The sequence below is a fragment of the Alosa pseudoharengus genome, unplaced genomic scaffold (assembly GCF_046254945.1).
Source record: "Alosa pseudoharengus isolate Yale_2024_CS ecotype anadromous, Long Island Sound unplaced genomic scaffold, YU_APseudo_1.1 YU_APseudo_1.1_scf_87, whole genome shotgun sequence".
NCBI lineage: Eukaryota > Metazoa > Chordata > Actinopteri > Clupeiformes > Clupeidae > Alosa > Alosa pseudoharengus.
Genome location: NW_027468878.1, coordinates 137,501 through 154,965, shown reverse-complemented (window position 1 = coordinate 154,965; position 17,465 = coordinate 137,501). Strand labels below are relative to the sequence as shown.

Here is a 17,465-nt window from a genome sequence, read left to right as displayed (position 1 = left end):
GGTCGTGGGTTCGAGCCCCACGTTGGGCGTCTGCTTTTTGCCCTCGCCATGACCAGTAGAGCTTCCCAGCACAGAAAAGAGACCGACAAAAGCACTGTGCAAGGCTTCTGCCCTTGAAATGCCCAGAGCATGCTTAAAAGGCCTTGGCCTGCCCACGGCACTGGAGAATGCGGGGAGCCTCTCGCATGCTAAGCGAGCGCTCTACCATTTGAGCTAATTCCCCCTGTCAATGAAGTCTTAACCAGTGACTTTTAGCGGCGAGGAAGTGGAGACTCCTGCTCACCAGCCTTGGGTGCTAATAACGCCAAGGTCGCGGGTTCGATCCCCGTACGGGCCAATTTGTTTGATGCTCAAAGAAGCTCCCTCAGGGCCTCTTTCGCTTTTCCTCGCAGCGTTTTGGCAAAGACACGTGATGAGCTGCTGGTGGAAGGTGCCAGGAGTGTGACTGTATTGCTCAAAAGGAGAACGTCCCTGGGTGGGCTCGAACCACCAACCTTTCGGTTAACAGCCGAACGCGCTAACCGATTGCGCCACAGAGACTGCCGTGGCCTCTTCCTTTAGGGGCAACATCAACTCGGACGTGTCTTCAGTCTTTCTCTCAAGACTCATTCATTCTTCAACAATGCATAGTCAATCATATTCCCGTTCTTGTGTCAGAGAGACTGCCGCAAGGAGTCAGGATGGCCGAGCGGTCTAAGGCGCTGCGTTCAGGTCGCAGTCTCTCTGGAGGCGTGGGTTCGAATCCCACTTCTGACAAGTCCTTTTGTTTTTGAAGGATAAAAGGGCGAGACACTCAAGAGCCACTGTGCTCCAGCACGGTCGCCAGAGGTCTTTCCCATCTGCTACGGCCGACCTATCCCTTGAACAAAAGCGTACAGAGAGAGCACGGTGCAGACGACTGTCAGGTAGTCGTGGCCGAGAGGTTAAGGCGATGGACTAGAAATCCATTGGGGTCTCCCCGCGCAGGTTCGAATCCTGCCGACTACGCACTCTATTGCACCTGGAGACAGAAGAACTGCATGTGACCGCTGCAACGTGAATGGCCTTGGTGCTTCTCTGCAGGCGATCTCGGGAAAACGGAAGCTCGGGCAGGGATCCTTGGCTTGGAATCCCACTGGGCACAGGTCACTCTTTAGCAGTGGTGCTAGCTGGCTCTTTTCTTGGCAAAACATCCTGAAGAGTACTCTTGCGTCCACGTGGCAGGTGCACACGTCAGCGAGGGGGCAGTGTTTAATTTTGCATGCTCTAAAAGCGACGTGCCCCGTGTGAGGATCGAACTCACGACCTTCAGATTATGAGACTGACGCGCTACCTACTGCGCTAACGAGGGTTCGGCTACAGAGGTTAATACGGAGAGCTCATCTCCGTGTCTGACGCAGAGCCAGAGGGCTCGCTTGTGTGAGGTCGACTCTCTCGAACAAGAGGAAAGCCCCGCAGCCGAAATAGCTCAGTTGGGAGAGCGTTAGACTGAAGATCTAAAGGTCCCTGGTTCGATCCCGGGTTTCGGCAGCTCTATTTTCAGTCCGGCTGTAGCTTCACCTGACGGCTTTACCACAAGCTGCTCTGGTAGATTTACTGGAGTCTGTCTTGGGGCGTCTTGGCTTTACCACATTTTGCACGCCTCACAAGAGCCAAGAAAACACCTTTTTGGCCAGCACCGGGGCAGAAAGGCGCATCTTGGCACGACGCTGCCCATCGGCGTCCTGCAAAACACGCGATTCTGGTGGGACTCGAACCCACAACCTTTGAATGGCCTCTTCCTTTGCCGACTAGAAGTCCAATGCGCTATCCATTGCGCCACAGAACCATGCGGAGCTGCAGTTTAGCATCCCAAAATCAACTCAGACCTGTGCTTCCCATGTTTCTCTCAGACTTCCACTCATTCTTCATTGATGAATAACTTTGGACTGGTAGAAGATAGAAAGCTCATCCTAGCACCAACGGACTCCTCTGACTGAGAGCATGCCGCTGGGCCGCAGAGAGCGAGCACATTTTGCAGAGGGGCCGTGATATTCCAGGTCTTGTCTGCGCCTTCACAAAACGCTCTCCACAAGGAGTCAGGATGGCCAAGCAGCGATTAGCTTGGGCAAGCATGAGCTTGTACGCGCCTGTGGCCTCGCCGTCAGCCGTCTGCGTGCGAGAAGCCCGGCTAGCTCAGTCGGTAGAGCATGAGACTCTTAATCTCAGGGTCGTGGGTTCGAGCCCCACGTTGGGCGTCTGCTTTTTTGCCCTCGCCATGACCAGTAGAGCTTCCCAGCACAGAAAAGAGACCGACAAAAAGCACTGTGCAAGGCTTCTGCCCTTGAAATGCCCAGAGCATGCTTAAAAGGAAGGCCTTGGCCTGCCCACGGCACTGGAGAATGCGGGCATCGATCCAGCTACCTCTCGCATGCTAAGCGAGCGCTCTACCATTTGAGCTAATTCCCCCTGTCAATGAAGTCTTAACCAGTGACTTTTAGCGGCGAGGAAGTGGAGACTCCTGCTCACCAGCCTTGCCTGCTACGACCCACTGTAGTTCTCCACTAATTCCGAAAGGGGGCAGGCTGTGGCCGGTTAGCTCAGTTGGTTAGAGCGTGGTGCTAATAACGCCAAGGTCGCGGGTTCGATCCCCGTACGGGCCAATTTGTTTGATGCTCAAAGAAGCTCCCTCAGGGCCTCCTTGTGTCTCTTCCGCGGCCACGGCTGCCTCACTGCGCAAGAAAAGCGGGTTTCGCTTTTCCTCGCAGCGTTTTGGCAAAGACACGTGATGAGCTGCTGGTGGAAGGTGCCAGGAGTGTGACTGTATTGCTCAAAAGGAGAACGTCCCTGGGTGGGCTCGAACCACCAACCTTTCGGTTAACAGCCGAACGCGCTAACCGATTGCGCCACAGAGACTGCCGTGGCCTCTTCCTTTAGGGGCAACATCAACTCGGACGTGTCTTCAGTCTTTCTCTCAAGACTCATTCATTCTTCAACAATGCATAGTCAATCATATTCCCGTTCTTGTGTCAGAGAGACTGCCGCAAGGAGTCAGGATGGCCGAGCGGTCTAAGGCGCTGCGTTCAGGTCGCAGTCTCTCTGGAGGCGTGGGTTCGAATCCCACTTCTGACAAGTCCTTTTGTTTTTGAAGGATAAAAGGGCGAGACACTCAAGAGCCACTGTGCTCCAGCACGGTCGCCAGAGGTCTTTCCCATCTGCTACGGCCGACCTATCCCTTGAACAAAAGCGTACAGAGAGAGCACGGTGCAGACGACTGTCAGGTAGTCGTGGCCGAGAGGTTAAGGCGATGGACTAGAAATCCATTGGGGTCTCCCCGCGCAGGTTCGAATCCTGCCGACTACGCACTCTATTGCACCTGGAGACAGAAGAACTGCATGTGACCGCTGCAACGTGAATGGCCTTGGTGCTTCTCTGCAGGCGATCTCGGGAAAACGGAAGCTCGGGCAGGGATCCTTGGCTTGGAATCCCACTGGGCACAGGTCACTCTTTAGCAGTGGTGCTAGCTGGCTCTTTTCTTGGCAAAACATCCTGAAGAGTACTCTTGCGTCCACGTGGCAGGTGCACACGTCAGCGAGGGGGCAGTGTTTAATTTTGCATGCTCTAAAAGCGACGTGCCCCGTGTGAGGATCGAACTCACGACCTTCAGATTATGAGACTGACGCGCTACCTACTGCGCTAACGAGGGTTCGGCTACAGAGGTTAATACGGAGAGCTCATCTCCGTGTCTGACGCAGAGCCAGAGGGCTCGCTTGTGTGAGGTCGACTCTCTCGAACAAGAGGAAAGCCCCGCAGCCGAAATAGCTCAGTTGGGAGAGCGTTAGACTGAAGATCTAAAGGTCCCTGGTTCGATCCCGGGTTTCGGCAGCTCTATTTTCAGTCCGGCTGTAGCTTCACCTGACGGCTTTACCACAAGCTGCTCTGGTAGATTTACTGGAGTCTGTCTTGGGGCGTCTTGGCTTTACCACATTTTGCACGCCTCACAAGAGCCAAGAAAACACCTTTTTGGCCAGCACCGGGGCAGAAAGGCGCATCTTGGCACGACGCTGCCCATCGGCGTCCTGCAAAACACGCGATTCTGGTGGGACTCGAACCCACAACCTTTGAATGGCCTCTTCCTTTGCCGACTAGAAGTCCAATGCGCTATCCATTGCGCCACAGAACCATGCGGAGCTGCAGTTTAGCATCCCAAAATCAACTCAGACCTGTGCTTCCCATGTTTCTCTCAGACTTCCACTCATTCTTCATTGATGAATAACTTTGGACTGGTAGAAGATAGAAAGCTCATCCTAGCACCAACGGACTCCTCTGACTGAGAGCATGCCGCTGGGCCGCAGAGAGCGAGCACATTTTGCAGAGGGGCCGTGATATTCCAGGTCTTGTCTGCGCCTTCACAAAACGCTCTCCACAAGGAGTCAGGATGGCCAAGCAGCGATTAGCTTGGGCAAGCATGAGCTTGTACGCGCCTGTGGCCTCGCCGTCAGCCGTCTGCGTGCGAGAAGCCCGGCTAGCTCAGTCGGTAGAGCATGAGACTCTTAATCTCAGGGTCGTGGGTTCGAGCCCCACGTTGGGCGTCTGCTTTTTTGCCCTCGCCATGACCAGTAGAGCTTCCCAGCACAGAAAAGAGACCGACAAAAAGCACTGTGCAAGGCTTCTGCCCTTGAAATGCCCAGAGCATGCTTAAAAGGAAGGCCTTGGCCTGCCCACGGCACTGGAGAATGCGGGCATCGATCCCGCTACCTCTCGCATGCTAAGCGAGCGCACTACCATTTCAGCTAATTCCCCCTGTCAATGAAGTCTTAACCAGTGACTTTTAGCGGCGAGGAAGTGGAGACTCCTGCTCACCAGCCTTGCCTGCTACGACCCACTGTAGTTCTCCACTAATTCCGAAAGGGGGCAGGCTGTGGCCGGTTAGCTCAGTTGGTTAGAGCGTGGTGCTAATAACGCCAAGGTCGCGGGTTCGATCCCCGTACGGGCCAATTTGTTTGATGCTCAAAGAAGCTCCCTCAGGGCCTCCTTGTGTCTCTTCCGCGGCCACGGCTGCCTCACTGCGCAAGAAAAGCGGGTTTCGCTTTTCCTCGCAGCGTTTTGGCAAAGACACGTGATGAGCTGCTGGTGGAAGGTGCCAGGAGTGTGACTGTATTGCTCAAAAGGAGGACGTCCCTGGGTGGGCTCGAACCACCAACCTTTCGGTTAACAGCCGAACGCGCTAACCGATTGCGCCACAGAGACTGCCGTGGCCTCTTCCTTTAGGGGCAACATCAACTCGGACGTGTCTTCAGTCTTTCTCTCAAGACTCATTCATTCTTCAACAATGCATAGTCAATCATATTCCCGTTCTTGTGTCAGAGAGACTGCCGCAAGGAGTCAGGATGGCCGAGCGGTCTAAGGCGCTGCGTTCAGGTCGCAGTCTCTCTGGAGGCGTGGGTTCGAATCCCACTTCTGACAAGTCCTTTTGTTTTTGAAGGATAAAAGGGCGAGACACTCAAGAGCCACTGTGCTCCGGCACGGTCGCCAGAGGTCTTTCCCATCTGCTACGGCCGACCTATCCCTTGAACAAAAGCGTACAGAGAGAGCACGGTGCAGACGACTGTCAGGTAGTCGTGGCCGAGCGGTTAAGGCGATGGACTAGAAATCCATTGGGGTCTCCCCGCGCAGGTTCGAATCCTGCCGACTACGCACTCTATTGCACCTGGAGACAGAAGAACTGCATGTGACCGCTGCAACGTGAATGGCCTTGGTGCTTCTCTGCAGGCGATCTCAGGAAAACGGAAGCTCGGGCAGGGATCCTTGGCTTGGAATCCCACTGGGCACAGGTCACTCTTTAGCAGTGGTGCTAGCTGGCTCTTTTCTTGGCAAAACATCCTGAAGAGTACTCTTGCGTCCACGTGGCAGGTGCACACGTCAGCGAGGGGGCAGTGTTTAATTTTGCATGCTCTAAAAGCGACGTGCCCCGTGTGAGGATCGAACTCACGACCTTCAGATTATGAGACTGACGCGCTACCTACTGCGCTAACGAGGCTTCGGCTACAGAGGTTAATACGGAGAGCTCATCTCCGTGTCTGACGCAGAGCCAGAGGGCTCGCTTGTGTGAGGTCGACTCTCTCGAACAAGAGGAAAGCCCCGCAGCCGAAATAGCTCAGTTGGGAGAGCGTTAGACTGAAGATCTAAAGGTCCCTGGTTCGATCCCGGGTTTCGGCAGCTCTATTTTCAGTCCGGCTGTAGCTTCACCTGACGGCTTTACCACAAGCTGCTCTGGTAGATTTACTGGAGTCTGTCTTGGGGCGTCTTGGCTTTACCACATTTTGCGCGCCCCACAAGAGCCAAGAAAACACCTTTTTGGCCAGCACCGGGGCAGAAAGGCGCATCTTGGCACGACGCTGCCCATCGGCGTCCTGCAAAACACACGATTCTGGTGGGACTCGAACCCACAACCTTTGAATGGCCTCTTCCTTTGCCGACTAGAAGTCCAATGCGCTATCCATTGCGCCACAGAACCATGCGGAGCTGCAGTTTAGCATCCCAAAATCAACTCAGACCTGTGCTTCCCATGTTTCTCTCAGACTTCCACTCATTCTTCATTGATGAATAACTTTGGACTGGTAGAAGATAGAAAGCTCATCCTAGCACCAACGGACTCCTCTGACTGAGAGCATGCCGCTGGGCCGCAGAGAGCGAGCACATTTTGCAGAGGGGCCGTGATATTCCAGGTCTTGTCTGCGCCTTCACAAAACGCTCTCCACAAGGAGTCAGGATGGCCAAGCAGCGATTAGCTTGGGCAAGCATGAGCTTGTACGCGCCTGTGGCCTCGCCGTCAGCCGTCTGCGTGCGAGAAGCCCGGCTAGCTCAGTCGGTAGAGCATGAGACTCTTAATCTCAGGGTCGTGGGTTCGAGCCCCACGTTGGGCGTCTGCTTTTTTGCCCTCGCCATGACCAGTAGAGCTTCCCAGCACAGAAAAGAGACCGACAAAAAGCACTGTGCAAGGCTTCTGCCCTTGAAATGCCCAGAGCATGCTTAAAAGGAAGGCCTTGGCCTGCCCACGGCACTGGAGAATGCGGGCATCGATCCCGCTACCTCTCGCATGCTAAGCGAGCGCTCTACCATTTGAGCTAATTCCCCCTGTCAATGAAGTCTTAACCAGTGACTTTTAGCGGCGAGGAAGTGGAGACTCCTGCTCACCAGCCTTGCCTGCTACGACCCACTGTAGTTCTCCACTAATTCCGAAAGGGGGCAGGCTGTGGCCGGTTAGCTCAGTTGGTTAGAGCGTGGTGCTAATAACGCCAAGGTCGCGGGTTCGATCCCCGTACGGGCCAATTTGTTTGATGCTCAAAGAAGCTCCCTCAGGGCCTCCTTGTGTCTCTTCCGCGGCCACGGCTGCCTCACTGCGCAAGAAAAGCGGGTTTCGCTTTTCCTCGCAGCGTTTTGGCAAAGACACGTGATGAGCTGCTGGTGGAAGGTGCCAGGAGTGTGACTGTATTGCTCAAAAGGAGAACGTCCCTGGGTGGGCTCGAACCACCAACCTTTCGGTTAACAGCCGAACGCGCTAACCGATTGCGCCACAGAGACTGCCGTGGCCTCTTCCTTTAGGGGCAACATCAACTCGGACGTGTCTTCAGTCTTTCTCTCAAGACTCATTCATTCTTCAACAATGCATAGTCAATCATATTCCCGTTCTTGTGTCAGAGAGACTGCCGCAAGGAGTCAGGATGGCCGAGCGGTCTAAGGCGCTGCGTTCAGGTCGCAGTCTCTCTGGAGGCGTGGGTTCGAATCCCACTTCTGACAAGTCCTTTTGTTTTTGAAGGATAAAAGGGCGAGACACTCAAGAGCCACTGTGCTCCAGCACGGTCGCCAGAGGTCTTTCCCATCTGCTACGGCCGACCTATCCCTTGAACAAAAGCGTACAGAGAGAGCACGGTGCAGACGACTGTCAGGTAGTCGTGGCCGAGAGGTTAAGGCGATGGACTAGAAATCCATTGGGGTCTCCCCGCGCAGGTTCGAATCCTGCCGACTACGCACTCTATTGCACCTGGAGACAGAAGAACTGCATGTGACCGCTGCAACGTGAATGGCCTTGGTGCTTCTCTGCAGGCGATCTCGGGAAAACGGAAGCTCGGGCAGGGATCCTTGGCTTGGAATCCCACTGGGCACAGGTCACTCTTTAGCAGTGGTGCTAGCTGGCTCTTTTCTTGGCAAAACATCCTGAAGAGTACTCTTGCGTCCACGTGGCAGGTGCACACGTCAGCGAGGGGGCAGTGTTTAATTTTGCATGCTCTAAAAGCGACGTGCCCCGTGTGAGGATCGAACTCACGACCTTCAGATTATGAGACTGACGCGCTACCTACTGCGCTAACGAGGCTTCGGCTACAGAGGTTAATACGGAGAGCTCATCTCCGTGTCTGACGCAGAGCCAGAGGGCTCGCTTGTGTGAGGTCGACTCTCTCGAACAAGAGGAAAGCCCCGCAGCCGAAATAGCTCAGTTGGGAGAGCGTTAGACTGAAGATCTAAAGGTCCCTGGTTCGATCCCGGGTTTCGGCAGCTCTATTTTCAGTCCGGCTGTAGCTTCACCTGACGGCTTTACCACAAGCTGCTCTGGTAGATTTACTGGAGTCTGTCTTGGGGCGTCTTGGCTTTACCACATTTTGCACGCCTCACAAGAGCCAAGAAAACACCTTTTTGGCCAGCACCGGGGCAGAAAGGCGCATCTTGGCACGACGCTGCCCATCGGCGTCCTGCAAAACACGCGATTCTGGTGGGACTCGAACCCACAACCTTTGAATGGCCTCTTCCTTTGCCGACTAGAAGTCCAATGCGCTATCCATTGCGCCACAGAACCATGCGGAGCTGCAGTTTAGCATCCCAAAATCAACTCAGACCTGTGCTTCCCATGTTTCTCTCAGACTTCCACTCATTCTTCATTGATGAATAACTTTGGACTGGTAGAAGATAGAAAGCTCATCCTAGCACCAACGGACTCCTCTGACTGAGAGCATGCCGCTGGGCCGCAGAGAGCGAGCACATTTTGCAGAGGGGCCGTGATATTCCAGGTCTTGTCTGCGCCTTCACAAAACGCTCTCCACAAGGAGTCAGGATGGCCAAGCAGCGATTAGCTTGGGCAAGCATGAGCTTGTACGCGCCTGTGGCCTCGCCGTCAGCCGTCTGCGTGCGAGAAGCCCGGCTAGCTCAGTCGGTAGAGCATGAGACTCTTAATCTCAGGGTCGTGGGTTCGAGCCCCACGTTGGGCGTCTGCTTTTTTGCCCTCGCCATGACCAGTAGAGCTTCCCAGCACAGAAAAGAGACCGACAAAAAGCACTGTGCAAGGCTTCTGCCCTTGAAATGCCCAGAGCATGCTTAAAAGGAAGGCCTTGGCCTGCACACGGCACTGGAGAATGCGGGCATCGATCCCGCTACCTCTCGCATGCTAAGCGAGCGCACTACCATTTCAGCTAATTCCCCCTGTCAATGAAGTCTTAACCAGTGACTTTTAGCGGCGAGGAAGTGGAGACTCCTGCTCACCAGCCTTGCCTGCTACGACCCACTGTAGTTCTCCACTAATTCCGAAAGGGGGCAGGCTGTGGCCGGTTAGCTCAGTTGGTTAGAGCGTGGTGCTAATAACGCCAAGGTCGCGGGTTCGATCCCCGTACGGGCCAATTTGTTTGATGCTCAAAGAAGCTCCCTCAGGGCCTCCTTGTGTCTCTTCCGCGGCCACGGCTGCCTCACTGCGCAAGAAAAGCGGGTTTCGCTTTTCCTCGCAGCGTTTTGGCAAAGACACGTGATGAGCTGCTGGTGGAAGGTGCCAGGAGTGTGACTGTATTGCTCAAAAGGAGGACGTCCCTGGGTGGGCTCGAACCACCAACCTTTCGGTTAACAGCCGAACGCGCTAACCGATTGCGCCACAGAGACTGCCGTGGCCTCTTCCTTTAGGGGCAACATCAACTCGGACGTGTCTTCAGTCTTTCTCTCAAGACTCATTCATTCTTCAACAATGCATAGTCAATCATATTCCCGTTCTTGTGTCAGAGAGACTGCCGCAAGGAGTCAGGATGGCCGAGCGGTCTAAGGCGCTGCGTTCAGGTCGCAGTCTCTCTGGAGGCGTGGGTTCGAATCCCACTTCTGACAAGTCCTTTTGTTTTTGAAGGATAAAAGGGCGAGACACTCAAGAGCCACTGTGCTCCGGCACGGTCGCCAGAGGTCTTTCCCATCTGCTACGGCCGACCTATCCCTTGAACAAAAGCGTACAGAGAGAGCACGGTGCAGACGACTGTCAGGTAGTCGTGGCCGAGCGGTTAAGGCGATGGACTAGAAATCCATTGGGGTCTCCCCGCGCAGGTTCGAATCCTGCCGACTACGCACTCTATTGCACCTGGAGACAGAAGAACTGCATGTGACCGCTGCAACGTGAATGGCCTTGGTGCTTCTCTGCAGGCGATCTCAGGAAAACGGAAGCTCGGGCAGGGATCCTTGGCTTGGAATCCCACTGGGCACAGGTCACTCTTTAGCAGTGGTGCTAGCTGGCTCTTTTCTTGGCAAAACATCCTGAAGAGTACTCTTGCGTCCACGTGGCAGGTGCACACGTCAGCGAGGGGGCAGTGTTTAATTTTGCATGCTCTAAAAGCGACGTGCCCCGTGTGAGGATCGAACTCACGACCTTCAGATTATGAGACTGACGCGCTACCTACTGCGCTAACGAGGCTTCGGCTACAGAGGTTAATACGGAGAGCTCATCTCCGTGTCTGACGCAGAGCCAGAGGGCTCGCTTGTGTGAGGTCGACTCTCTCGAACAAGAGGAAAGCCCCGCAGCCGAAATAGCTCAGTTGGGAGAGCGTTAGACTGAAGATCTAAAGGTCCCTGGTTCGATCCCGGGTTTCGGCAGCTCTATTTTCAGTCCGGCTGTAGCTTCACCTGACGGCTTTACCACAAGCTGCTCTGGTAGATTTACTGGAGTCTGTCTTGGGGCGTCTTGGCTTTACCACATTTTGCGCGCCCCACAAGAGCCAAGAAAACACCTTTTTGGCCAGCACCGGGGCAGAAAGGCGCATCTTGGCACGACGCTGCCCATCGGCGTCCTGCAAAACACACGATTCTGGTGGGACTCGAACCCACAACCTTTGAATGGCCTCTTCCTTTGCCGACTAGAAGTCCAATGCGCTATCCATTGCGCCACAGAACCATGCGGAGCTGCAGTTTAGCATCCCAAAATCAACTCAGACCTGTGCTTCCCATGTTTCTCTCAGACTTCCACTCATTCTTCATTGATGAATAACTTTGGACTGGTAGAAGATAGAAAGCTCATCCTAGCACCAACGGACTCCTCTGACTGAGAGCATGCCGCTGGGCCGCAGAGAGCGAGCACATTTTGCAGAGGGGCCGTGATATTCCAGGTCTTGTCTGCGCCTTCACAAAACGCTCTCCACAAGGAGTCAGGATGGCCAAGCAGCGATTAGCTTGGGCAAGCATGAGCTTGTACGCGCCTGTGGCCTCGCCGTCAGCCGTCTGCGTGCGAGAAGCCCGGCTAGCTCAGTCGGTAGAGCATGAGACTCTTAATCTCAGGGTCGTGGGTTCGAGCCCCACGTTGGGCGTCTGCTTTTTTGCCCTCGCCATGACCAGTAGAGCTTCCCAGCACAGAAAAGAGACCGACAAAAAGCACTGTGCAAGGCTTCTGCCCTTGAAATGCCCAGAGCATGCTTAAAAGGAAGGCCTTGGCCTGCCCACGGCACTGGAGAATGCGGGCATCGATCCCGCTACCTCTCGCATGCTAAGCGAGCGCTCTACCATTTGAGCTAATTCCCCCTGTCAATGAAGTCTTAACCAGTGACTTTTAGCGGCGAGGAAGTGGAGACTCCTGCTCACCAGCCTTGCCTGCTACGACCCACTGTAGTTCTCCACTAATTCCGAAAGGGGGCAGGCTGTGGCCGGTTAGCTCAGTTGGTTAGAGCGTGGTGCTAATAACGCCAAGGTCGCGGGTTCGATCCCCGTACGGGCCAATTTGTTTGATGCTCAAAGAAGCTCCCTCAGGGCCTCCTTGTGTCTCTTCCGCGGCCACGGCTGCCTCACTGCGCAAGAAAAGCGGGTTTCGCTTTTCCTCGCAGCGTTTTGGCAAAGACACGTGATGAGCTGCTGGTGGAAGGTGCCAGGAGTGTGACTGTATTGCTCAAAAGGAGGACGTCCCTGGGTGGGCTCGAACCACCAACCTTTCGGTTAACAGCCGAACGCGCTAACCGATTGCGCCACAGAGACTGCCGTGGCCTCTTCCTTTAGGGGCAACATCAACTCGGACGTGTCTTCAGTCTTTCTCTCAAGACTCATTCATTCTTCAACAATGCATAGTCAATCATATTCCCGTTCTTGTGTCAGAGAGACTGCCGCAAGGAGTCAGGATGGCCGAGCGGTCTAAGGCGCTGCGTTCAGGTCGCAGTCTCTCTGGAGGCGTGGGTTCGAATCCCACTTCTGACAAGTCCTTTTGTTTTTGAAGGATAAAAGGGCGAGACACTCAAGAGCCACTGTGCTCCGGCACGGTCGCCAGAGGTCTTTCCCATCTGCTACGGCCGACCTATCCCTTGAACAAAAGCGTACAGAGAGAGCACGGTGCAGACGACTGTCAGGTAGTCGTGGCCGAGCGGTTAAGGCGATGGACTAGAAATCCATTGGGGTCTCCCCGCGCAGGTTCGAATCCTGCCGACTACGCACTCTATTGCACCTGGAGACAGAAGAACTGCATGTGACCGCTGCAACGTGAATGGCCTTGGTGCTTCTCTGCAGGCGATCTCGGGAAAACGGAAGCTCGGGCAGGGATCCTTGGCTTGGAATCCCACTGGGCACAGGTCACTCTTTAGCAGTGGTGCTAGCTGGCTCTTTTCTTGGCAAAACATCCTGAAGAGTACTCTTGCGTCCACGTGGCAGGTGCACACGTCAGCGAGGGGGCAGTGTTTAATTTTGCATGCTCTAAAAGCGACGTGCCCCGTGTGAGGATCGAACTCACGACCTTCAGATTATGAGACTGACGCGCTACCTACTGCGCTAACGAGGCTTCGGCTACAGAGGTTAATACGGAGAGCTCATCTCCGTGTCTGACGCAGAGCCAGAGGGCTCGCTTGTGTGAGGTCGACTCTCTCGAACAAGAGGGAAGCTCGGCAGCCGAAATAGCTCAGTTGGAAGGGCGTTAGACTGAAGATCTAAAGGTCCCTGGTTCGATCCCGGGTTTCGGCAGCTCTATTTTCAGTCCGGCTGTAGCTTCACCTGACGGCTTTTCCACAAGCTGCTCTGGTAGATTTACTGGAGTCTGTCTTGGGGCGTCTTGGCTTTACCACATTTTGCGCGCCTCACAAGAGCCAAGAAAACACCTTTTTGGCCAGCACCGGGGCAGAAAGGCGCATCTTGGCACGACGCTGCCCATCGGCGTCCTGCAAAACACACGATTCTGGTGGGACTCGAACCCACAACCTTTGAATGGCCTCTTCCTTTGCCGACTAGAAGTCCAATGCGCTATCCATTGCGCCACAGAACCATGCGGAGCTGCAGTTTAGCATCCCAAAATCAACTCAGACCTGTGCTTCCCATGTTTCTCTCAGACTTCCACTCATTCTTCATTGATGAATAACTTTGGACTGGTAGAAGATAGAAAGCTCATCCTAGCACCAACGGACTCCTCTGACTGAGAGCATGCCGCTGGGCCGCAGAGAGCGAGCACATTTTGCAGAGGGGCCGTGATATTCCAGGTCTTGTCTGCGCCTTCACAAAACGCTCTCCACAAGGAGTCAGGATGGCCAAGCAGCGATTAGCTTGGGCAAGCATGAGCTTGTACGCGCCTGTGGCCTCGCCGTCAGCCGTCTGCGTGCGAGAAGCCCGGCTAGCTCAGTCGGTAGAGCATGAGACTCTTAATCTCAGGGTCGTGGGTTCGAGCCCCACGTTGGGCGTCTGCTTTTTTGCCCTCGCCATGACCAGTAGAGCTTCCCAGCACAGAAAAGAGACCGACAAAAAGCACTGTGCAAGGCTTCTGCCCTTGAAATGCCCAGAGCATGCTTAAAAGGAAGGCCTTGGCCTGCCCACGGCACTGGAGAATGCGGGCATCGATCCCGCTACCTCTCGCATGCTAAGCGAGCGCTCTACCATTTGAGCTAATTCCCCCTGTCAATGAAGTCTTAACCAGTGACTTTTAGCGGCGAGGAAGTGGAGACTCCTGCTCACCAGCCTTGCCTGCTACGACCCACTGTAGTTCTCCACTAATTCCGAAAGGGGCAGGCTGTGGCCGGTTAGCTCAGTTGGTTAGAGCGTGGTGCTAATAACGCCAAGGTCGCGGGTTCGATCCCCTTACGGGCCACTTTGTTTGATGCTCAAAGAAGCTCCCTCAGGGCCTCCTTGTGTCTCTTCCGCGGCCACGGCTGCCTCACTGCGCAAGAAAAGCGGGTTTCGCTTTTCCTCGCAGCGTTTTGGCAAAGACACGTGATGAGCTGCTGGTGGAAGGTGCCAGGAGTGTGACTGTATTGCTCAAAAGGAGGACGTCCCTGGGTGGGCTCGAACCACCAACCTTTCGGTTAACAGCCGAACGCGCTAACCGATTGCGCCACAGAGACTGCCGTGGCCTCTTCCTTTAGGGGCAACATCAACTCGGACGTGTCTTCAGTCTTTCTCTCAAGACTCATTCATTCTTCAACAATGCATAGTCAATCATATTCCCGTTCTTGTGTCAGAGAGACTGCCGCAAGGAGTCAGGATGGCCGAGCGGTCTAAGGCGCTGCGTCCAGGTCGCAGTCTCTCTGGAGGCGTGGGTTCGAATCCCACTTCTGACAAGTCCTTTTGTTTTTGAAGGATAAAAGGGCGAGACACTCAAGAGCCACTGTGCTCCGGCACGGTCGCCAGAGGTCTTTCCCATCTGCTACGGCCGACCTATCCCTTGAACAAAAGCGTACAGAGAGAGCACGGTGCAGACGACTGTCAGGTAGTCGTGGCCGAGCGGTTAAGGCGATGGACTAGAAATCCATTGGGGTCTCCCCGCGCAGGTTCGAATCCTGCCGACTACGCACTCTATTGCACCTGGAGACAGAAGAACTGCATGTGACCGCTGCAACGTGAATGGCCTTGGTGCTTCTCTGCAGGCGATCTCGGGAAAACGGAAGCTCGGGCAGGGATCCTTGGCTTGGAATCCCACTGGGCACAGGTCACTCTTTAGCAGTGGTGCTAGCTGGCTCTTTTCTTGGCAAAACATCCTGAAGAGTACTCTTGCGTCCACGTGGCAGGTGCACACGTCAGCGAGGGGGCAGTGTTTAATTTTGCATGCTCTAAAAGCGACGTGCCCCGTGTGAGGATCGAACTCACGACCTTCAGATTATGAGACTGACGCGCTACCTACTGCGCTAACGAGGCTTCGGCTACAGAGGTTAATACGGAGAGCTCATCTCCGTGTCTGACGCAGAGCCAGAGGGCTCGCTTGTGTGAGGTCGACTCTCTCGAACAAGAGGAAAGCCCCGCAGCCGAAATAGCTCAGTTGGGAGAGCGTTAGACTGAAGATCTAAAGGTCCCTGGTTCGATCCCGGGTTTCGGCAGCTCTATTTTCAGTCCGGCTGTAGCTTCACCTGACGGCTTTACCACAAGCTGCTCTGGTAGATTTACTGGAGTCTGTCTTGGGGCGTCTTGGCTTTACCACATTTTGCACGCCTCACAAGAGCCAAGAAAACACCTTTTTGGCCAGCACCGGGGCAGAAAGGCGCATCTTGGCACGACGCTGCCCATCGGCGTCCTGCAAAACACACGATTCTGGTGGGACTCGAACCCACAACCTTTGAATGGCCTCTTCCTTTGCCGACTAGAAGTCCAATGCGCTATCCATTGCGCCACAGAACCATGCGGAGCTGCAGTTTAGCATCCCAAAATCAACTCAGACCTGTGCTTCCCATGTTTCTCTCAGACTTCCACTCATTCTTCATTGATGAATAACTTTGGACTGGTAGAAGATAGAAAGCTCATCCTAGCACCAACGGACTCCTCTGACTGAGAGCATGCCGCTGGGCCGCAGAGAGCGAGCACATTTTGCAGAGGGGCCGTGATATTCCAGGTCTTGTCTGCGCCTTCACAAAACGCTCTCCACAAGGAGTCAGGATGGCCAAGCAGCGATTAGCTTGGGCAAGCATGAGCTTGTACGCGCCTGTGGCCTCGCCGTCAGCCGTCTGCGTGCGAGAAGCCCGGCTAGCTCAGTCGGTAGAGCATGAGACTCTTAATCTCAGGGTCGTGGGTTCGAGCCCCACGTTGGGCGTCTGCTTTTTTGCCCTCGCCATGACCAGTAGAGCTTCCCAGCACAGAAAAGAGACCGACAAAAAGCACTGTGCAAGGCTTCTGCCCTTGAAATGCCCAGAGCATGCTTAAAAGGAAGGCCTTGGCCTGCCCACGGCACTGGAGAATGCGGGCATCGATCCCGCTACCTCTCGCATGCTAAGCGAGCGCTCTACCATTTGAGCTAATTCCCCCTGTCAATGAAGTCTTAACCAGTGACTTTTAGCGGCGAGGAAGTGGAGACTCCTGCTCACCAGCCTTGCCTGCTACGACCCACTGTAGTTCTCCACTAATTCCGAAAGGGGGCAGGCTGTGGCCGGTTAGCTCAGTTGGTTAGAGCGTGGTGCTAATGACGCCAAGGTCGCGGGTTCGATCCCCTTACGGGCCACTTTGTTTGATGCTCAAAGAAGCTCCCTCAGGGCCTCCTTGTGTCTCTTCCGCGGCCACGGCTGCCTCACTGCGCAAGAAAAGCGGGTTTCGCTTTTCCTCGCAGCGTTTTGGCAAAGACACGTGATGAGCTGCTGGTGGAAGGTGCCAGGAGTGTGACTGTATTGCTCAAAAGGAGGACGTCCCTGGGTGGGCTCGAACCACCAACCTTTCGGTTAACAGCCGAACGCGCTAACCGATTGCGCCACAGAGACTGCCGTGGCCTCTTCCTTTAGGGGCAACATCAACTCGGACGTGTCTTCAGTCTTTCTCTCAAGACTCATTCATTCTTCAACAATGCATAGTCAATCATATTCCCGTTCTTGTGTCAGAGAGACTGCCGCAAGGAGTCAGGATGGCCGAGCGGTCTAAGGCGCTGCGTTCAGGTCGCAGTCTCTCTGGAGGCGTGGGTTCGAATCCCACTTCTGACAAGTCCTTTTGTTTTTGAAGGATAAAAGGGCGAGACACTCAAGAGCCACTGTGCTCCGGCACGGTCGCCAGAGGTCTTTCCCATCTGCTACGGCCGACCTATCCCTTGAACAAAAGCGTACAGAGAGAGCACGGTGCAGACGACTGTCAGGTAGTCGTGGCCGAGCGGTTAAGGCGATGGACTAGAAATCCATTGGGGTCTCCCCGCGCAGGTTCGAATCCTGCCGACTACGCACTCTATTGCACCTGGAGACAGAAGAACTGCATGTGACCGCTGCAACGTGAATGGCCTTGGTGCTTCTCTGCAGGCGATCTCGGGAAAACGGAAGCTCGGGCAGGGATCCTTGGCTTGGAATCCCACTGGGCACAGGTCA

The 17,465-nt window shown here is 54.8% G+C and overlaps 63 non-coding genes across 63 annotated transcripts; 37 read left to right on the top strand and 26 right to left on the bottom strand.

The window, feature by feature from the left end:
- Positions 1-466: 466 nt before the first annotated feature.
- trnan-guu (transfer RNA asparagine (anticodon GUU)) lies at positions 467-540 on the bottom strand. The gene has a single exon. It is a non-coding gene; the product is annotated as a tRNA-Asn (tRNA).
- A 134-nt stretch (positions 541-674) lies between these two features.
- Positions 675-756, top strand: trnal-cag (transfer RNA leucine (anticodon CAG)). The gene has a single exon. It is a non-coding gene; the product is annotated as a tRNA-Leu (tRNA).
- Positions 757-905: 149 nt separating this feature from the next.
- trnas-aga (transfer RNA serine (anticodon AGA)) lies at positions 906-987 on the top strand. The gene has a single exon. It is a non-coding gene; the product is annotated as a tRNA-Ser (tRNA).
- A 270-nt stretch (positions 988-1,257) lies between these two features.
- On the bottom strand, positions 1,258-1,330 carry trnam-cau (transfer RNA methionine (anticodon CAU)). The gene has a single exon. It is a non-coding gene; the product is annotated as a tRNA-Met (tRNA).
- Positions 1,331-1,436: 106 nt separating this feature from the next.
- Positions 1,437-1,509, top strand: trnaf-gaa (transfer RNA phenylalanine (anticodon GAA)). The gene has a single exon. It is a non-coding gene; the product is annotated as a tRNA-Phe (tRNA).
- A 206-nt stretch (positions 1,510-1,715) lies between these two features.
- On the bottom strand, positions 1,716-1,807 carry trnar-ucu (transfer RNA arginine (anticodon UCU)). Its single transcript is given in 2 exon segments — positions 1,716-1,751; positions 1,771-1,807. It is a non-coding gene; the product is annotated as a tRNA-Arg (tRNA).
- A 336-nt stretch (positions 1,808-2,143) lies between these two features.
- Positions 2,144-2,216, top strand: trnak-cuu (transfer RNA lysine (anticodon CUU)). Its single transcript has one exon. It is a non-coding gene; the product is annotated as a tRNA-Lys (tRNA).
- Positions 2,217-2,547: 331 nt separating this feature from the next.
- On the top strand, positions 2,548-2,621 carry trnai-aau (transfer RNA isoleucine (anticodon AAU)). The gene has a single exon. It is a non-coding gene; the product is annotated as a tRNA-Ile (tRNA).
- A 179-nt stretch (positions 2,622-2,800) lies between these two features.
- trnan-guu (transfer RNA asparagine (anticodon GUU)) lies at positions 2,801-2,874 on the bottom strand. The gene has a single exon. It is a non-coding gene; the product is annotated as a tRNA-Asn (tRNA).
- A 134-nt stretch (positions 2,875-3,008) lies between these two features.
- trnal-cag (transfer RNA leucine (anticodon CAG)) lies at positions 3,009-3,090 on the top strand. The gene has a single exon. It is a non-coding gene; the product is annotated as a tRNA-Leu (tRNA).
- A 149-nt stretch (positions 3,091-3,239) lies between these two features.
- Positions 3,240-3,321, top strand: trnas-aga (transfer RNA serine (anticodon AGA)). The gene has a single exon. It is a non-coding gene; the product is annotated as a tRNA-Ser (tRNA).
- A 270-nt stretch (positions 3,322-3,591) lies between these two features.
- On the bottom strand, positions 3,592-3,664 carry trnam-cau (transfer RNA methionine (anticodon CAU)). The gene has a single exon. It is a non-coding gene; the product is annotated as a tRNA-Met (tRNA).
- A 106-nt stretch (positions 3,665-3,770) lies between these two features.
- On the top strand, positions 3,771-3,843 carry trnaf-gaa (transfer RNA phenylalanine (anticodon GAA)). The gene has a single exon. It is a non-coding gene; the product is annotated as a tRNA-Phe (tRNA).
- Positions 3,844-4,049: 206 nt separating this feature from the next.
- Positions 4,050-4,141, bottom strand: trnar-ucu (transfer RNA arginine (anticodon UCU)). The gene is given in 2 exon segments: positions 4,050-4,085; positions 4,105-4,141. It is a non-coding gene; the product is annotated as a tRNA-Arg (tRNA).
- Positions 4,142-4,477: 336 nt separating this feature from the next.
- trnak-cuu (transfer RNA lysine (anticodon CUU)) lies at positions 4,478-4,550 on the top strand. The gene has a single exon. It is a non-coding gene; the product is annotated as a tRNA-Lys (tRNA).
- Positions 4,551-4,881: 331 nt separating this feature from the next.
- On the top strand, positions 4,882-4,955 carry trnai-aau (transfer RNA isoleucine (anticodon AAU)). The gene has a single exon. It is a non-coding gene; the product is annotated as a tRNA-Ile (tRNA).
- Positions 4,956-5,134: 179 nt separating this feature from the next.
- Positions 5,135-5,208, bottom strand: trnan-guu (transfer RNA asparagine (anticodon GUU)). The gene has a single exon. It is a non-coding gene; the product is annotated as a tRNA-Asn (tRNA).
- Positions 5,209-5,342: 134 nt separating this feature from the next.
- trnal-cag (transfer RNA leucine (anticodon CAG)) lies at positions 5,343-5,424 on the top strand. Its single transcript has one exon. It is a non-coding gene; the product is annotated as a tRNA-Leu (tRNA).
- Positions 5,425-5,573: 149 nt separating this feature from the next.
- Positions 5,574-5,655, top strand: trnas-aga (transfer RNA serine (anticodon AGA)). Its single transcript has one exon. It is a non-coding gene; the product is annotated as a tRNA-Ser (tRNA).
- Positions 5,656-5,925: 270 nt separating this feature from the next.
- On the bottom strand, positions 5,926-5,998 carry trnam-cau (transfer RNA methionine (anticodon CAU)). The gene has a single exon. It is a non-coding gene; the product is annotated as a tRNA-Met (tRNA).
- Positions 5,999-6,104: 106 nt separating this feature from the next.
- Positions 6,105-6,177, top strand: trnaf-gaa (transfer RNA phenylalanine (anticodon GAA)). The gene has a single exon. It is a non-coding gene; the product is annotated as a tRNA-Phe (tRNA).
- A 206-nt stretch (positions 6,178-6,383) lies between these two features.
- On the bottom strand, positions 6,384-6,475 carry trnar-ucu (transfer RNA arginine (anticodon UCU)). The gene is given in 2 exon segments: positions 6,384-6,419; positions 6,439-6,475. It is a non-coding gene; the product is annotated as a tRNA-Arg (tRNA).
- A 336-nt stretch (positions 6,476-6,811) lies between these two features.
- trnak-cuu (transfer RNA lysine (anticodon CUU)) lies at positions 6,812-6,884 on the top strand. The gene has a single exon. It is a non-coding gene; the product is annotated as a tRNA-Lys (tRNA).
- Positions 6,885-7,022: 138 nt separating this feature from the next.
- Positions 7,023-7,095, bottom strand: trnaa-agc (transfer RNA alanine (anticodon AGC)). The gene has a single exon. It is a non-coding gene; the product is annotated as a tRNA-Ala (tRNA).
- A 120-nt stretch (positions 7,096-7,215) lies between these two features.
- Positions 7,216-7,289, top strand: trnai-aau (transfer RNA isoleucine (anticodon AAU)). The gene has a single exon. It is a non-coding gene; the product is annotated as a tRNA-Ile (tRNA).
- A 179-nt stretch (positions 7,290-7,468) lies between these two features.
- On the bottom strand, positions 7,469-7,542 carry trnan-guu (transfer RNA asparagine (anticodon GUU)). The gene has a single exon. It is a non-coding gene; the product is annotated as a tRNA-Asn (tRNA).
- Positions 7,543-7,676: 134 nt separating this feature from the next.
- Positions 7,677-7,758, top strand: trnal-cag (transfer RNA leucine (anticodon CAG)). Its single transcript has one exon. It is a non-coding gene; the product is annotated as a tRNA-Leu (tRNA).
- Positions 7,759-7,907: 149 nt separating this feature from the next.
- Positions 7,908-7,989, top strand: trnas-aga (transfer RNA serine (anticodon AGA)). The gene has a single exon. It is a non-coding gene; the product is annotated as a tRNA-Ser (tRNA).
- A 270-nt stretch (positions 7,990-8,259) lies between these two features.
- On the bottom strand, positions 8,260-8,332 carry trnam-cau (transfer RNA methionine (anticodon CAU)). The gene has a single exon. It is a non-coding gene; the product is annotated as a tRNA-Met (tRNA).
- Positions 8,333-8,438: 106 nt separating this feature from the next.
- trnaf-gaa (transfer RNA phenylalanine (anticodon GAA)) lies at positions 8,439-8,511 on the top strand. Its single transcript has one exon. It is a non-coding gene; the product is annotated as a tRNA-Phe (tRNA).
- A 206-nt stretch (positions 8,512-8,717) lies between these two features.
- Positions 8,718-8,809, bottom strand: trnar-ucu (transfer RNA arginine (anticodon UCU)). The gene is given in 2 exon segments: positions 8,718-8,753; positions 8,773-8,809. It is a non-coding gene; the product is annotated as a tRNA-Arg (tRNA).
- A 336-nt stretch (positions 8,810-9,145) lies between these two features.
- On the top strand, positions 9,146-9,218 carry trnak-cuu (transfer RNA lysine (anticodon CUU)). The gene has a single exon. It is a non-coding gene; the product is annotated as a tRNA-Lys (tRNA).
- Positions 9,219-9,549: 331 nt separating this feature from the next.
- trnai-aau (transfer RNA isoleucine (anticodon AAU)) lies at positions 9,550-9,623 on the top strand. Its single transcript has one exon. It is a non-coding gene; the product is annotated as a tRNA-Ile (tRNA).
- A 179-nt stretch (positions 9,624-9,802) lies between these two features.
- Positions 9,803-9,876, bottom strand: trnan-guu (transfer RNA asparagine (anticodon GUU)). Its single transcript has one exon. It is a non-coding gene; the product is annotated as a tRNA-Asn (tRNA).
- Positions 9,877-10,010: 134 nt separating this feature from the next.
- trnal-cag (transfer RNA leucine (anticodon CAG)) lies at positions 10,011-10,092 on the top strand. Its single transcript has one exon. It is a non-coding gene; the product is annotated as a tRNA-Leu (tRNA).
- Positions 10,093-10,241: 149 nt separating this feature from the next.
- On the top strand, positions 10,242-10,323 carry trnas-aga (transfer RNA serine (anticodon AGA)). The gene has a single exon. It is a non-coding gene; the product is annotated as a tRNA-Ser (tRNA).
- Positions 10,324-10,593: 270 nt separating this feature from the next.
- trnam-cau (transfer RNA methionine (anticodon CAU)) lies at positions 10,594-10,666 on the bottom strand. Its single transcript has one exon. It is a non-coding gene; the product is annotated as a tRNA-Met (tRNA).
- Positions 10,667-10,772: 106 nt separating this feature from the next.
- On the top strand, positions 10,773-10,845 carry trnaf-gaa (transfer RNA phenylalanine (anticodon GAA)). The gene has a single exon. It is a non-coding gene; the product is annotated as a tRNA-Phe (tRNA).
- A 206-nt stretch (positions 10,846-11,051) lies between these two features.
- Positions 11,052-11,143, bottom strand: trnar-ucu (transfer RNA arginine (anticodon UCU)). Its single transcript is given in 2 exon segments — positions 11,052-11,087; positions 11,107-11,143. It is a non-coding gene; the product is annotated as a tRNA-Arg (tRNA).
- A 336-nt stretch (positions 11,144-11,479) lies between these two features.
- Positions 11,480-11,552, top strand: trnak-cuu (transfer RNA lysine (anticodon CUU)). The gene has a single exon. It is a non-coding gene; the product is annotated as a tRNA-Lys (tRNA).
- A 138-nt stretch (positions 11,553-11,690) lies between these two features.
- Positions 11,691-11,763, bottom strand: trnaa-agc (transfer RNA alanine (anticodon AGC)). Its single transcript has one exon. It is a non-coding gene; the product is annotated as a tRNA-Ala (tRNA).
- Positions 11,764-11,883: 120 nt separating this feature from the next.
- Positions 11,884-11,957, top strand: trnai-aau (transfer RNA isoleucine (anticodon AAU)). Its single transcript has one exon. It is a non-coding gene; the product is annotated as a tRNA-Ile (tRNA).
- Positions 11,958-12,136: 179 nt separating this feature from the next.
- trnan-guu (transfer RNA asparagine (anticodon GUU)) lies at positions 12,137-12,210 on the bottom strand. Its single transcript has one exon. It is a non-coding gene; the product is annotated as a tRNA-Asn (tRNA).
- A 134-nt stretch (positions 12,211-12,344) lies between these two features.
- Positions 12,345-12,426, top strand: trnal-cag (transfer RNA leucine (anticodon CAG)). Its single transcript has one exon. It is a non-coding gene; the product is annotated as a tRNA-Leu (tRNA).
- A 149-nt stretch (positions 12,427-12,575) lies between these two features.
- trnas-aga (transfer RNA serine (anticodon AGA)) lies at positions 12,576-12,657 on the top strand. The gene has a single exon. It is a non-coding gene; the product is annotated as a tRNA-Ser (tRNA).
- A 270-nt stretch (positions 12,658-12,927) lies between these two features.
- trnam-cau (transfer RNA methionine (anticodon CAU)) lies at positions 12,928-13,000 on the bottom strand. The gene has a single exon. It is a non-coding gene; the product is annotated as a tRNA-Met (tRNA).
- A 106-nt stretch (positions 13,001-13,106) lies between these two features.
- Positions 13,107-13,179, top strand: trnaf-gaa (transfer RNA phenylalanine (anticodon GAA)). The gene has a single exon. It is a non-coding gene; the product is annotated as a tRNA-Phe (tRNA).
- A 206-nt stretch (positions 13,180-13,385) lies between these two features.
- trnar-ucu (transfer RNA arginine (anticodon UCU)) lies at positions 13,386-13,477 on the bottom strand. Its single transcript is given in 2 exon segments — positions 13,386-13,421; positions 13,441-13,477. It is a non-coding gene; the product is annotated as a tRNA-Arg (tRNA).
- Positions 13,478-13,813: 336 nt separating this feature from the next.
- On the top strand, positions 13,814-13,886 carry trnak-cuu (transfer RNA lysine (anticodon CUU)). The gene has a single exon. It is a non-coding gene; the product is annotated as a tRNA-Lys (tRNA).
- Positions 13,887-14,024: 138 nt separating this feature from the next.
- On the bottom strand, positions 14,025-14,097 carry trnaa-agc (transfer RNA alanine (anticodon AGC)). The gene has a single exon. It is a non-coding gene; the product is annotated as a tRNA-Ala (tRNA).
- A 119-nt stretch (positions 14,098-14,216) lies between these two features.
- Positions 14,217-14,290, top strand: trnai-aau (transfer RNA isoleucine (anticodon AAU)). The gene has a single exon. It is a non-coding gene; the product is annotated as a tRNA-Ile (tRNA).
- A 179-nt stretch (positions 14,291-14,469) lies between these two features.
- On the bottom strand, positions 14,470-14,543 carry trnan-guu (transfer RNA asparagine (anticodon GUU)). Its single transcript has one exon. It is a non-coding gene; the product is annotated as a tRNA-Asn (tRNA).
- Positions 14,544-14,677: 134 nt separating this feature from the next.
- Positions 14,678-14,759, top strand: trnal-cag (transfer RNA leucine (anticodon CAG)). The gene has a single exon. It is a non-coding gene; the product is annotated as a tRNA-Leu (tRNA).
- A 149-nt stretch (positions 14,760-14,908) lies between these two features.
- On the top strand, positions 14,909-14,990 carry trnas-aga (transfer RNA serine (anticodon AGA)). Its single transcript has one exon. It is a non-coding gene; the product is annotated as a tRNA-Ser (tRNA).
- Positions 14,991-15,260: 270 nt separating this feature from the next.
- On the bottom strand, positions 15,261-15,333 carry trnam-cau (transfer RNA methionine (anticodon CAU)). Its single transcript has one exon. It is a non-coding gene; the product is annotated as a tRNA-Met (tRNA).
- A 106-nt stretch (positions 15,334-15,439) lies between these two features.
- trnaf-gaa (transfer RNA phenylalanine (anticodon GAA)) lies at positions 15,440-15,512 on the top strand. The gene has a single exon. It is a non-coding gene; the product is annotated as a tRNA-Phe (tRNA).
- A 206-nt stretch (positions 15,513-15,718) lies between these two features.
- On the bottom strand, positions 15,719-15,810 carry trnar-ucu (transfer RNA arginine (anticodon UCU)). The gene is given in 2 exon segments: positions 15,719-15,754; positions 15,774-15,810. It is a non-coding gene; the product is annotated as a tRNA-Arg (tRNA).
- A 336-nt stretch (positions 15,811-16,146) lies between these two features.
- Positions 16,147-16,219, top strand: trnak-cuu (transfer RNA lysine (anticodon CUU)). The gene has a single exon. It is a non-coding gene; the product is annotated as a tRNA-Lys (tRNA).
- A 138-nt stretch (positions 16,220-16,357) lies between these two features.
- trnaa-agc (transfer RNA alanine (anticodon AGC)) lies at positions 16,358-16,430 on the bottom strand. Its single transcript has one exon. It is a non-coding gene; the product is annotated as a tRNA-Ala (tRNA).
- Positions 16,431-16,550: 120 nt separating this feature from the next.
- Positions 16,551-16,624, top strand: trnai-aau (transfer RNA isoleucine (anticodon AAU)). Its single transcript has one exon. It is a non-coding gene; the product is annotated as a tRNA-Ile (tRNA).
- A 179-nt stretch (positions 16,625-16,803) lies between these two features.
- On the bottom strand, positions 16,804-16,877 carry trnan-guu (transfer RNA asparagine (anticodon GUU)). The gene has a single exon. It is a non-coding gene; the product is annotated as a tRNA-Asn (tRNA).
- Positions 16,878-17,011: 134 nt separating this feature from the next.
- On the top strand, positions 17,012-17,093 carry trnal-cag (transfer RNA leucine (anticodon CAG)). Its single transcript has one exon. It is a non-coding gene; the product is annotated as a tRNA-Leu (tRNA).
- A 149-nt stretch (positions 17,094-17,242) lies between these two features.
- Positions 17,243-17,324, top strand: trnas-aga (transfer RNA serine (anticodon AGA)). The gene has a single exon. It is a non-coding gene; the product is annotated as a tRNA-Ser (tRNA).
- Positions 17,325-17,465: the final 141 nt, after the last annotated feature.